This window comes from Arachis hypogaea, chromosome 14 (assembly GCF_003086295.3).
Source record: "Arachis hypogaea cultivar Tifrunner chromosome 14, arahy.Tifrunner.gnm2.J5K5, whole genome shotgun sequence".
In the NCBI taxonomy this organism is placed as follows: domain Eukaryota; kingdom Viridiplantae; phylum Streptophyta; class Magnoliopsida; order Fabales; family Fabaceae; genus Arachis; species Arachis hypogaea.
Genome location: NC_092049.1, coordinates 40,500,729 through 40,512,968, shown reverse-complemented (window position 1 = coordinate 40,512,968; position 12,240 = coordinate 40,500,729). Strand labels below are relative to the sequence as shown.

At 39.0% G+C, this 12,240-nt stretch overlaps 1 non-coding gene across 1 annotated transcript; it reads left to right on the top strand.

Moving 5' to 3' along the window:
* The first annotated feature begins 8,665 nt into the window (after nucleotides 1–8,665).
* Nucleotides 8,666–8,769, top strand: LOC112746583 (small nucleolar RNA R71). The gene has a single exon (XR_003174460.1). It is a non-coding gene; the product is annotated as a small nucleolar RNA R71 (small nucleolar RNA).
* The last annotated feature ends 3,471 nt before the right edge of the window (nucleotides 8,770–12,240 follow it).

The following is a 12,240-nucleotide window of genomic DNA, read 5'->3' as shown; positions in this document are numbered from 1 at the left end:
TCAAAAATCATTTTCAAAACCATAACCAACACTCTTTCAAATTCTTGGGAAATTTTGACAGCACCTCTCCTAAAAACTGGAGTTTGCCACCCGTCACGGGTTCCCTCAAAACAATTGATGTGCATAAACTTGATATGCTACGATTTAGGAAATTGCACGATCGGAAAAACTCCTTCCGGCAAGTGCACCGGTTATCGTCAAGTAAAAACTCACAATAGAGTGAGGTCGAATCCCACAAGGATTGGTTGAGTGAGCAATTCGGATTAGAAGTATGTTCTAGTTGAGTGGAATCAAGATTTAGATGAGAATTGCGGAATGTAAAATTGCATGAATTAAAGAGCGAGAAGCTAAATTGCTGAAATTAAAAGGGATGGGGGTGATTGCATGAATTTAATTGCAGAATGTAAAGAGAAAGTGGTAAATCAGAAATGGGGAGTTCATTGGGTGTTAGGAGATATTGAGATCTCCGAATCAAAACAACTTTTATCCCTTCCTCAACCAATGCATTCATTGAATTTTGCTTGGCAATCTTATATGATTGGATCCCAATCCCTTGGCTAACCAATTCTCTCTAAAAACAAACAAATTCCCAATCCCTTGGTTTAAATGTTCATAAGAAGAGATGATGCTCGATCACTGATTATACCACACAGTTTCATGAACCACAATTTGGTAGGATTACATGTCACAATATCCATCCAAACCCCAATCCAATTCACTGTGAGAAAGCTTCTCTAGCATGAATCCTCCATTCCTTTCCCAAGGTTCCGAAGGATTCCAATTATGGGTAGTTTCTTTCCCAAGACAACTACCCAATGGAATTAGATCGAGAAGCTTTCTAACAAAATTCAAGAGAAAATATTGAAGAAGAAGATAAAACTATTATTGATTCATTGAATTACAATAGAGCTCCCTAACCCAATGAAAGGGGTTTAGTGAGTCATAGCTCTGAATTCAATTACAAAACTAAAAGAAAAATGATCCAAAGTTCTCCGTGTCCCCTTCCAAAAGTCCCCAACTAACTTAAATTCTATCCTATTTATACACTTTCTAAATTGAGCTTCTGTTGTGTTTCTTGGGCTTTGAGGCCTTTCCCTGATTTCCTTTTGCTTTGGGTTTATGGTCCATAATCCTGATGAGGCTGTGATCCAATTATGTAACATTCATTGAGCAAACTTAGTGATAAACAAGTAATGACACAAGACTCAACAAATTGAAGCTCCAGACTCATCAATTCTTCAGGCCCAATCCCATAAACCATGATATTCAATTGGGTTTCATACCATAATACGTTTAAGTTAATGTTTGTGCTCAAATGCTAACTTAAACTTCAATATATTTGGCCCAGAAATCCTTTCAAAAAGTGGCGTTTAAGTTGAAGTTTAAGTTTTAGTTTAAGGTTAAACTGAAACTTAAACGTGGAAATGGAAGAAAGCAACCCAGGAGTGTGAAATGTCGAACACGTTTAAGCTTCAGTTTAAGGTTAAACTGAAGCTTAAACGTGGAAATGAAGAAAGCAACCCTGGAGGAGCAATTGGGTCGAACACGTTTAAGCTTCAGTTTAAGGTTAAACTGAAGCTTATACGTGGAAATGAGAAAGCAACCCTGGAGGAGAGAAATAGTCGAACACGTTTAAGCTCCAGTTTAACCTTAAACTGGAGCTTAAACGTGGAAATGCTCCTGGTGCCTTTCTTACTTCTGGCGTTTAACCTCCAGTTTAAGGTTAAACTGGAGGTTAAACGTGGAAATGCTTCCTGGTGAGAAATTGTGTCGAACACGTTTAAGCTCCAGTTTAAGGTTAAACTGGAGCTTAAACGTGGAAATGCTCCCTTGGTGAAATTCTCATTCTGGCGTTTAACTTCCAGTTTAAGGTTAAACTGGAGGTTAAACGCCAGTTCCAGCATTTCTTAGCCTTCATGATTCTGGCGTTTAAGCTCCAGTTTAGGCTTAAACTGGAACTTAAACGCCATTTCCAGCATTATATGGTTTGGTAGTTTAAGTTCCAGTTTAAGCTTAAACTGGAACTTAAACTCCACATGTGATATTCAAGCTTCCTTTATTGATTTTGTTGCTTCCTTGCCTAGCCTCTTCTTCCCTGAAATCATCCAAACAATTGCATCAAAGTCTTGCAAAATTTCATGAGAAATCTTCCATTCATAGCATTCAAGTAATATAACTAAAAACTCATGGAATTTGCATCAAAATCATACTGTTTGGATGGTTCATTGCTTTGTTATTCATTTAACCATTCTTGGTTACTTTAAGCTCAAGAAAATGCATAAAACAACTAAAACTAACAGAAAAATGCTAGTGAAACTAGCCTAAGATGCCTTGGCATCACAACACCAAACTTAATACTTGCTTGTCCCTAAGCAAGTCCTGAGTTATTTAAGAAGAAAGTATGAAACAGAAAGCAATTACATTGGCTATATTAGCAAGCATTTGAAGTTCATCAAAAGGGTTTTATACAGAAAGTTGCAGCATCACTTTTTCATTCTTATCAGGTAAGATTATCACTTTTTCATTGCATCCATCAAACACTGCTATGGCCTCTTGTTATTTTATGTCCTTGGCACTTTTCTCTTCTTTGTTTTTCTTTTCTTTTTCTTAGAGCTCCTTTGCTCCTTGTTTGCTTAGTGTCATGTGTTGCACAAGCCTTTGGCATTTTCTTTTTCTTATCAGTGCACTACACATATCCACTCCAGGCATTTTAGTTCACATTTCTTCTTGAGACATTGGTGCCCAGCACCACTTTGTGTGACTAAATGTTTTGTATTTAGGTTGCTCTTGATAATGGACTTTTGGTTGATAATCCCGGGTTAGTTAACCCAAGTTACCAAGTGTTGAAACACTCCTCAGAACCTATTCATCCAAGCATATCCTTAATACATAAACACCACAGCCATTTGTCTCAGAAGTTCAAACCATTGGTGCCTAGCTTATTTTCTCAATTTTTTTGCTTTTTGGTTGCCCTTTTTCAGTGGCTTTTTCATCTTCTTTTTCTTTCTTTTTCATGGCCAAAGACATTTATTCATTAAGATCCATAGACAGTTTTCAATTTCTACACAAAAAATGATAATTCTACACTCTATTTCCAGTGATCTGACTAAACAATCAAGCATGCATACCACCACTTAATTCTACTTGATTTGTCACTAATTGAGCCAAGTTACTTTTGTTCAAACTTTTCTTTTATTTTTGGAAACAGAACAAGCATGGCAAGCATTTGTTTAAGAAGGTGAATTTATATCCAAACATCTAGGCATTCACTTTATTCAAAGCAGTAAATAGACACTCATACTAAAAACTTCACATTCCAGAAAGATTCAACAATTACAGTTTAAACCAGAACAAGCATGCTTTTGTTTGCCTTTTAAAGAATGGTCAAGGAACACCACCACCTTGTGAAATTTCTTGTTTTCTCTTTGTTGCCAGGAAACAATTTGATTTCTCCTTCTTCTCCTAATTGTTGCTTCATGTTCTTTCTCAGATCCTTGTTTCCTTTCCTGCAAAGAGTGATGAAGTTGCTTGCTTCTCAAGCACTTGAGTAGTTAGCTCAACTATGTATGGGCAAGTGTCTGAGTCTTAAGTTGGTGTGTGAACACCAAACTTAGTCTCCTACTTACTCCTCTGCTCTTTGAGTCCTTGAATTCTCCTTGGAATGAAGTTGCTGCTAAGGATTTTAAGCATTCCTGTGATTGCTTAGAATGGTTGTTCCTTTCATATAATTCAAAGGTTGTTGTGTTCAGTTGATCTGTGTGGTGGAACACCAAACTTAGAGTCACAGATTCCCCTTTGAATTATTGATCCACGAATTCATTGTTTGGTGTGAAACACCAAACTTAATTCTTTGCAATGCACAGAAACTACTTCACCTTTTTATTGAAACAAATAAAAGAAACAGCAAGGGAGTATTACCTCAGGTTGGGTTGCCTCCCAACAAGCGCTTCTTTAACGTCATTAGCTTGACGGTCAGCTTCCTCAGTTGAGGTGATATTTAACTTTGTCCTTCTCCTCCACATCTCCCAAGTAATGTTTGAGTCTTTGACCATTCACAGTGAAGGTTCGTTGTGACTTTTCTTCCATGATTTCTACTTGTCCATATTGGGAGACCTTGGTGACAAGGAATGGTCCAGACCACCTTGATTTTAGCTTCCCTGGAAATAGCTTCAGCCTAGAATTGTAGAGCAATACTTTTTGTCCTTCTTCAAATTTCCTTGGGGCTATGTTGCTGTCATGCTTCTTCTTTGCTCTTTCTTTGTAAATTTTGGCATTCTCATAAGCTTCAGCTCTGAATTCTTCCAACTCTTGAATTTGCAACATCCTTCTTTCTCCAGCAGCTTTGCTGTCCAAGTTCAAGAGTTTCAAGGCCCAGAATGCCTTGTGCTCCAACTCCAGTGGCAAATGGCAAGCTTTTCCATATACTAGTTGGTAAGGAGACATTCCAATTGGTGTTTTGAAAGCTGTCCTATATGCCCAAAGAGCATCATCTAGCTTAATCGACCAGTCCTTCCTTGAAGTTCCCACAGTCTTTTCCAGGATTCTTTTGAGTTCCCTATTAGATATTTCGGCTTGCCCACTTGTCTGTGGATGGTATGGTGTGGCTACCTTGTGTTTGACTCCATATTTTAGAAGCAATGTCTCTAATAGTTTGTTGCAGAAGTGGCTTCCTCCATCACTGATGATTGTTCTTGGAACCCCAAAACGGCAAAAAATGTGTTTTCTGAGGAAGTTCATGACTACCTTATTATCATTGGTTGGAGTTGCTATTGCTTCAACCCATTTGGAGACATAGTCTACTGCCACAAGAATGTAATTATTTGAGTATGAGGTGGGAAAGGGTCCCATGAAATCTATCCCCCATACATCAAACAATTCCAGTTCCAGAATGAATTGTTGTGGCATTTTATTTCTTCTTGGCAGGTTCCCCGCTTTCTGGCATTCATGGAAGTGCTTCACTAGTTCCTTTGCATCTTTGAAGATAGTGGGCCAATAAAAACCACACTGCAACACCTTAGCTGCTGTTCTTTCTCCTGCAAAATGTCCTCCATAAGTGGAGCCATGGCAGTCCCATAAGACTTCCCTTCCTTCTTCCTCTGATATGCATCTTCTGAGTATGCCATCCGAACATTTTTTGAACAAGTATGGTTCGTCCCAGATGAAGTATTTGGCATCATTTACCAATTTCTTCCTTTGATGCTTGTTAAATTCCAACGGCAAACTCCCAGTGGCCTTGAAGTTTGCTATGTCTGCAAACCAGGGTACTTTGTGAATCACCATGAGTTGTTCATCAGGAAAGCACTCATTTATATGTGTGCTTTGTGCACTTCCTTCGTCACATGGTATCCTTGATAAATGGTCTGCCACCTTGTTCTCTACACCCTTCTTGTCTTTGATTTCTATGTCAAATTCCTGCAACAAAAGAACCCATCTAATAAGTCTTGGTTTGGATTCTTGTTTAGCAAGTAAGTATTTTAAAGCTGAATGATCAGTGAAGACAATGACTTTAGATCCAATGAGATAGGATCTAAATTTGTCAAATGCAAAGACTATTGCCAAGAGTTCTTTTTCAGTGGTTGTGTAATTCTTTTGGTTATCATTCAAGACTTTACTGGCATAATAAATCACATGTACCAAATTGTCTTTCCTTTGTCCTAACACTGCCCCAATAGCAAGGTTTGATGCATCACACATCAGTTCAAAAGGTAAGTTCCAATCAGGTGGGGCAATGATAGGTGCAGAGGAAAGTTTTTGCTTCAAAAGTTCATAGGCTAGCATGCAATTTTTATCAAATACAAAGGGTGTATCAGAGACAAGCAAGTTACTCAAAGGTTTGGCTATTTTAGAGAAATCTCTAATAAACCTTCTGTAAAAGCCAGCGTGTCCCAAAAAACTCCTAACTGCCTTGACATTACTCGGTGGAGGTAGTTTTTCAATGAGTTCCACCTTAGCTCTGTCCACCTCAATGCCTCTATTAGAGATTTTGTGGCCAAGGACTATTCCTTCTGTGACCATGAAATGACACTTTTCCCAGTTTAATACTAGGTTGGTCTCTTGGCATCTCTTAAGCACCAAGGCAAGGTGGTGTAGGCAGCTAGGAAAAGAATCTCCAAACACAGAAAAATCATCCATGAAAACCTCAATAAATTTTTCAATCATGTCCGAAAAGATGGACAGCATGCATCTTTGGAAAGTGGCAGGTGCATTGCACAATCCAAAGGGCATGCATCTATAAGCAAAAACTCCATATGGACAAACAAATGATGTTTTCTCTTGATCTCTAGGATCAACTACTATCTGATTATAGCCTGAGTATCCATCCAGAAAGCAATAGTAAGCATGTCCTGCAAGCCTTTCAAGCATCTGATCCATGAATGGGAGTGGAAAATGATCTTTTCTGGTGGCTTCATTGAGCTTCCTGTAGTCTATGCACATCCTCCACCCAGTGACAGTTCTTGTGGGTATGAGTTCGTTCCTCTCATTTGGCACCACAGTTATGCCACCTTTCTTGGGAACTACATGGATGGGACTAACCCATGGGCTATCAGAAATGGAGTAGATTACCCCTGCCTGCCATAACTTCATGACCTCCTTTTGTACCACTTCTTTCATGACGGGATTCAATCTTCTCTGAGCTTGAATGGAGGGTCTAGCATCCTCTTCTAACAAGATTTTATGCATGCATATGGATGAACTTATCCCCTTCAAATCAGCTAGGGTCCATCCAATGGCATCTTGATGAGTTTGTAGCACCTTGATCAATTCTTCTTCTTGTTCTTGGTTCAGGGCAGAGCTAATGATAACAGGATGGCTCTCATCACTACCCAAGTATGCATACTTGAGATTAGGGGGCAATGCTTTGAGCTCAGGTTTTGGTGCTTCCTTCTCTTCTTTCACTCTCTCTGGCATGCTTGGCATGGTTGTTTCAGCAGCGTTGATGTCACTAACTTCAATATCCTTGGTGAACTCCTCCTCTGCCACTTCCTTTGTTGTTTCCTCAAAGGTTTCTTGTATTGCAATGTCCACTACATCCACCCTCATGCATTCCTTTAGTGATTCTGATGGATAGCTCATTGCCTTGAATACGTTAAACACCAATTTCTCGTCATGTAGTCTAAGAGTGAGTTCACCCTTTTGTACATCTATGATGGCTCCAGCAGTAGCCAGGAAGGGTCTTCCCAGAATTATTGAAGCTTTGGCTTCTTCCTCCATATCTAACACCACAAAATCAGCAGGAAATATAAAATCTCCCACTTTCACCAACAAATCCTCAACTATCCCATAAGGGAATTTAAAAGTTCGATCTGCCAATTGGAGGGCCATTCTTGTTGGTTTGGCTTCCTCAATCTTCATTCTTCTCATCATTGTTAGAGACATCAAATTGATACTAGCCCCTAAGTCACACAAGGCCTTCTCCACCATGACTTCTCCTATGATGCAGGGGATTTGGAAACTGCCTGGATCCTTCAATTTCTGAGGCAATTTGTGCTGAATGATGGCACTGCATTCTTCAGTTAACAACACAGTTTCCTCATTTCTCCAGCTTCTCTTCTTGGTCATTAATTCCTTTAAGAATTTTGCATAGAGTGGCATTTGCTCTATTGCCTCAACAAACGGAATGTTGATTTGAAGCTTCTTGAAAATCTCCAAGAATCTGGAGAATTGGCCATCCTTTTCACTTTTCATCAAACGTTGAGGATATGGTGCTTTAGGTGTATAAGGCTTCAGGACCTCTTTTTCTTTTTCTTTTGTTGCAGACGGTGTAAAAGATTGTCCTTGTTCCTTGTCTCTCACATTTTCCTTTGCTTCATCCTCTGTGGTTTCCTTTGAGATCTCCTTTAGATTCTTTCCACTTCTGAGGGTTATGGCCTTACATTCTTTCCTTGCAATAGCCTTGGCAGCATGAGAAACGCTTGGCCCAGGGGTTTGCTTATACAAATACACAATTTGATTTTCTAGCTTCTGGATGGCAGCTCCTTGGTTTTGCAGGTTAGAATTTACTTCTTCCTTAAAGGCTTTCGATTCGGTTATGTCTTGACTCATGGTTGCAAGCATTCCTTCTATCCTGTTTAATTGATCTTGAAATTGTTGGTTCGGATTAGGTTGGGTAGGTTGATTATTTTGGCCATGATATGATGGTTGGGAGTAAGTGTTTTGTGTGGCTTGGTATGATCTTTGGTTGGAGTTTTGGTATGTGGACTTGTTATGTTGGTTTTGCTGGTTTCCCCACCCAAAGTTTGGGTGGTTTTTCCAGCCTGGGTTGTAAGTGTTGGAATGTGGATCATATGGTTGCCTTTGTTGATTTCCTACATAATTTGCCTCTTCCCAATCACCTCCTTCAGTGCTTACTTCCTCTTGATCTTGTGTGTGTATTGCAGCCACTTGCTTTGTTTCTAATTTCCTGGTGAGCTCTGCTAGTTGCTTGGCAAACACCTTGTTTTGGGCTAAAATTGTATCAACATGGTTCAGCTCCATGACTCCCTTAGTGTTGTGTCTCTCTGAAGCATAGTAGTACTCATTCTCAGCCACTGTCTCAATCACTTCAATGGCTTCTTCCACAGTCTTTTTCCTGTTCAATGAACCTCCTGATGAATGGTCTACAGCCTTCCTTGATTCATAAGAAAGTCCATCATAGAAAATATGCAATTGCACCCAGTCATGGAACATGTCTGGTGGGCATTTCCTTGTCAAATCCTTGAATCTCTCCCATGCCTCGTAGAGAGTTTCACCATCTTGTTGTCTAAAGGTCTGAACCTCAGATTGAAGCCTATTGACCTTTTGTGGGGGGTAGAAACGTGCCAGAAATTTGCTTTCCACCTCATCCCAGGTTGTTAGGCTCCCCCTTGGGAATGATTCCAGCCACTTAGCTGCCTTGTCCCTAAGTGAAAATGGGAACAAGAGCAGTTTATAGGTATCTTCCTGGACTCCATTGGACTTCACAGTGTCGCAAATTCTCAGGAATTTTGTGAGATATTGGTTTGGATCTTCATTAGCACTCCCACCAAATGAACAATGATCCTCCACAAGTGATATTAGCTGTGGTTTGAGTTCAAAATTGTTGGCCTGAATGGGTGGTTTCTGAATGCTGCTACCACAATTCCCAGAGGTTGGGTTTATGTATGAACCAAGAACCCTCCTCTCAGGAATGGCATTGTTTCCATCAGCCCTCTCATGGTTGTGAACTTCTCTATCCATGTTGAGATCTAAAGCTTCCTCAAAATTGTCCTCAGATTCTCCTTCAGATTCCTCTTCTCTCAGTACTCTCTTCCCTCTTGCTTCCCTTCTAAGTCTATGAAGGGTTCTCTCTGGTTCGGTATATGGAGGAGTTGATGTCTCTCCTCTCCTACCTGTCATACAAGAACACAGCACAGGCACCAAACAAGTGAAATACTCTTGGTTAATGGAAGAGTATGGTTAGAGCAGTTGAGGAATTAATTCAAATAGTTAGTGAGTCAGTGAGTTAGTTGCTTCAATTTAAAGGCATAAAGAAAGAAAACAAGTAACAGAGTGCAGAAGTTAAAATTCAACAAGTAACTTGAACTAAATTATCAAAACAAACAAAAAAAAAATGCTCAATCTAGTTAACTTCCAATTTGAGAATTGTCAATCGAAAACCAATCCCCGGCAACGGCGCCATAAACTTGATGTGCATAAACTTGATATGCTACGATTTAGGAAATTGCACGATCGGCAAAATTCCTTCCGGCAAGTGCACCGGTTATCGTCAAGTAAAAACTTACAATAGAGTGAGGTCGAATCCCACAAGGATTGGTTGAGTGAGCAATTCGGATTAGAAGTATGTTCTAGTTGAGCGGAATCAAGATTTAGATGAGAATTGTGGAATGTAAAATTGCATGAATTAAAGAGCGAGAAGCTAAATTGCTGAAATTAAAAGGGATGGGGGTGATTGCATGAATTTAATTGCAGAATGTAAAGAGAAAGTGGTAAATCAGAAATGGGGAGTTCATTGGGTGTTAGGAGATATTGAGATCTCCGAATCAAAACAACTTTTATCCCTTCCTCAACCAATGCATTCATTGAATTTTGCTTGGCAATCTTATATGATTGGATCCCAATCCCTTGGCTAACCAATTCTCTCTAAAAACAAACAAATTCCCAATCCCTTGGTTTAAATGTTCATAAGAAGAGATGATGCTCGATCACTGATTATACCACACAGTTTCATGAACCACAATTTGGTAGGATTACATGTCACAATATCCATCCAAACCCCAATCCAATTCACTGTGAGAAAGCTTCTCTAGCATGAATCCTCCATTCCTTTCCCAAGGTTCCGAAGGATTCCAATTATGGGTAGTTTCTTTCCCAAGACAACTACCCAATGGAATTAGATCGAGAAGCTTTCTAACAAAATTCAAGAGAAAATATTGAAGAAGAAGATAAAACTATTATTGATTCATTGAATTACAATAGAGCTCCCTAACCCAATGAAAGGGGTTTAGTGAGTCATAGCTCTGAATTCAATTACAAAACTAAAAGAAAAATGATCCAAAGTTCTCCGTGTCCCCTTCCAAAAGTCCCCAACTAACTTAAATTCTATCCTATTTATACACTTTCTAAATTGAGCTTCTGTTGTGTTTCTTGGGCTTTGAGGCCTTTCCCTGATTTCCTTTTGCTTTGGGTTTATGGTCCATAATCCTGATGAGGCTGTGATCCAATTCTGTAACATTCATTGAGCAAACTTAGTGATAAACAAGTAATGACACAAGACTCAACAAATTGAAGCTCCAGACTCATCAATTCTTCAGGCCCAATCCCATAAACCATGATATTCAATTGGGTTTCATACCATAATACGTTTAAGTTAATGTTTGTGCTCAAATGCTAACTTAAACTTCAATATATTTGGCCCAGAAATCCTTTCAAAAAGTGGCGTTTAAGTTGAAGTTTAAGTTTTAGTTTAAGGTTAAACTGAAACTTAAACGTGGAAATGGAAGAAAGCAACCCAGGAGTGTGAAATGTCGAACACGTTTAAGCTTCAGTTTAAGGTTAAACTGAAGCTTAAACGTGGAAATGAAGAAAGCAACCCTGGAGGAGCAATTGGGTCGAACACGTTTAAGCTTCAGTTTAAGGTTAAACTGAAGCTTAAACGTGGAAATGAGAAAGCAACCCTGGAGGAGAGAAATAGTCGAACACGTTTAAGCTCCAGTTTAACCTTAAACTGGAGCTTAAACGTGGAAATGCTCCTGGTGCCTTTCTTACTTCTGGCGTTTAACCTCCAGTTTAAGGTTAAACTGGAGGTTAAACGTGGAAATGCTTCCTGGTGAGAAATTGTGTCGAACACGTTTAAGCTCCAGTTTAAGGTTAAACTGGAGCTTAAACGTGGAAATGCTCCCTTGGTGAAATTCTCATTCTGGCGTTTAACTTCCAGTTTAAGGTTAAACTGGAGGTTAAACGCCAGTTCCAGCATTTCTTAGCCTTCATGATTCTGGCGTTTAAGCTCCAGTTTAGGCTTAAACTGGAACTTAAACGCCATTTCCAGCATTATATGGTTTGGTAGTTTAAGTTCCAGTTTAAGCTTAAACTGGAACTTAAACTTCACATGTGATATTCAAGCTTCCTTTATTGATTTTGTTGCTTCCTTGCCTAGCCTCTTCTTTCCTGAAATTATCCAAACAATTGCATCAAAGTCTTGCAAAATTTCATGAGAAATCTTCCATTCATAGCATTCAAGTAATATAACTAAAAACTCATGGAATTTGCATCAAAATCATACTGTTTGGATGGTTCATTGCTTTGTTATTCATTTAACCATTCTTGGTTACTTTAAGCTCAAGAAAATGCATAAAACAACTAAAACTAACAGAAAAATGCTAGTGAAACTAGCCTAAGATGCCTTGGCATCAACAATCTCAGTACAACATCAGCATTTCAATTTAATAGTTTTTTCAAATTCATCTTTCAAAACCAATCATTATAAATCTCAATCTAAATCCAAGGCCACCATGACCAAATATCATTGTACTCATCTCTCAAACACGACGACTTGCACTCACTCATCATCTAAATCCAATTACATATCAACGATCATTTCCTCATCCATTTCAGAACCATCAAAGTTCATAGCCACAATTTATCCTAATTATCAAGAATCATTATCTGCATTAGTTCACTAACCTTTTAAGTACTCAAAACATAAAGCATTTCTAATCATACTCTACTATTCCTTATTATTACCATACTATGCTAACACTTCAGCAAGCTTCCGCTGCGCCACTC